A 2458-nucleotide genomic window follows, 5' to 3' on the forward strand; every position below is an offset into this window, starting at 1 on the left:
AGAGGGAGATCATGTGTTTCTTCGTGTCACTCCGATAACTGGTGTTGGTCGAGCTTTGAAGTCGAAGAAGTTGACACCTCGATTTATTGGTCCTTATCAGATTTTGGAGAGGATAGGGGAGGTAGCCTATCGTATCGCTTTACCGCCGTCGCTTGCGAATTTGCATGAGGTTTTTCATGTGTCTCAGCTGAGGAGGTACATTCATGATCCGTCGCATGTAGTCCAAATAGATGATGTACAGGTGAGAGATAACCTGACTGTTGAAACATCACCTATGAGGATTGAGGATCGAGAGTTGAAGCAGTTGCGGGGTAAAGAGATTGCCTTGGTGAAGGTAGCGTGGGGAGGACCAGCAGGTGGCAATGTGACTTGGGAACTTGAGAGTCAGATGAAGGAGTCTTATCCGGAATTATTCGCTTGAGGTATGTTTTCGAGGACGAAAACTCTTTTAGTGGGGGAGAGTTGTAACACCCCAATAAAAATAAGATAATTATTTAATTTAAGTTAATATTATATTTATTAATTTAATTAAATAATTGGAATTATTGGATTATTATTATTATTATAATTGGAATAATAATTATTGGAAAATATATAAGTTGGAAATAAGAAAAAGAGTCCCATTTGGAAAATAAAGGGTTTCACGTGAAAAGTAGAGAAGCGGCTGAAAAGTGGAAAGTGGAGAAAGGGCAAAGAGGAAGAGCAAGGGCAAAGGTTGGAGAAGAGAAAAGCTTGGAGCTTAGAGATTGCCGGATTAACTCAGGTAAGGGGGTTTATCGTCGTTTAATGGGTATTATGGGTTAGCATGTAATGGGTAGTGATAAGCCGTTGAATCGACCCTAATTGGGATCATGAATGCTGGAAAAATTATGTTGGATAAACTGTGTTTAGGCTGTAATTGGATCTGTGTTTGGGTTAGTTGTGAATTTCCGAACGTATAGCTTTTTACGGAATTGGAATCGGAGGTCCGGAAGTCCTCCAACGGCGGAAAATGCGGAGAATTCTGCATTCTGCCTTGTGTTAGCGCAGGAACAGCTTTCTGTCTTGCGTTAACCGGTTAACCCAGGGTGTTAACCGGTTAACACTGTTATGTATTCTGAATAATTGCTGTTTTGTATGCGTTAACCGGTTAACCCAGGGCGTTAACCGGTTAACACTGTTAAGTTTTGGGCAGGAAGCGTGTTTGTGCTGCGTTAACCGGTTAACCCAGGGCGTTAACCGGTTAACACTGTTGTAGAGTGGAAAAATTGTTAATTAAAATGTTGTGTGCCAAATTGATGGTTGCCTATATCGGTGTGTGATATAGTAGGGATTATTTCCCGCTGTTTTGAGCAGTATAGGTATTAGTAGAGTGTGCTAATACTGTGTTTAATTATTTGACATGATATGATGTGTTGATACATGTGTTGATACTGTATGATGGTATGCATAACGTTGTGAATGTGTATGTTATGCATGTGTTGTGAATGGACTGCTTTATGGCTTAGAGAGTGAGCATCGGTCCATTTCGGATTATTGTTGTGATGTTACATTGCTAGGTGATTAGCGTGCATAATGTGGCCTTTATGGTGGTAGCTAATTCCCATGGTGAGGAATTAGTGATGTTAGTCATTTGGACTGTTTTTGATATTTGCATGCTAGGTGAATTAGCGTGCATAGCATGGCCCTTGGGGTGGTAGCTAATTCCCATGGTGAGGAATTAGTGATGTGAGTCACTAGGTCTCAAATGAGTGGGACTGGTGAGCTTGGTAGCCGTACCTGGATTTGGTCGGTGAAGTTGAACTATATGTTCATGAATAGTCGGTACCGCATGCATGGAGTCTCATTGCATAATATATGTGTAGTGTACAATATGAATGGATGTATTCCAATGTTATACGTGTGTTGTGTTGGCATTGAGCATGAGTATGGATTGTGTTGATATTGAGTATGATATTTGAGCTGATGTGCCGTTACTGAATGTGTGATGCGATTAGGGTGATTAATGTGTTAAATTACTTAACATGACATTATATTCTATAATGCTTATTATATCGATTGAGGAACTCACCCTTACAACTATTTTTCAGGTAACGAGCAGTGATTGAGTAGAAGCTAATGCTTGGAGTCTAGTGTAGTCTCCTTAGTGGGTCATGCTCTGATAGATGTAACATCGGGAGGGAACATTTAATTGTGTTGTTGATGTTTGTTGAACCAGTTTGCATGTAGTATGTTACATGTTTTGAATGATCGATTTGATCTCTATCCGCTGCGTATTGTGCAATACTTTATGTTTTGAGTTAAATAATGAGCATGACTAAATAGTATGGTGAATGGTGTGAAGTGTTTGTGTGACACCCTTAATTGCATGATTACTCTGATTTATATGTTATTATTTTAATTAAATATTTGGGGTATTTTAGAAGGGTGTTACAACTAACATCGCTGGAGCTAGTGGTGTGACTCGAAGTGGAAGGGT

This window comes from Lathyrus oleraceus, chromosome 2 (assembly GCF_024323335.1).
Source record: "Lathyrus oleraceus cultivar Zhongwan6 chromosome 2, CAAS_Psat_ZW6_1.0, whole genome shotgun sequence".
Classification (NCBI taxonomy): domain Eukaryota; kingdom Viridiplantae; phylum Streptophyta; class Magnoliopsida; order Fabales; family Fabaceae; genus Lathyrus; species Lathyrus oleraceus.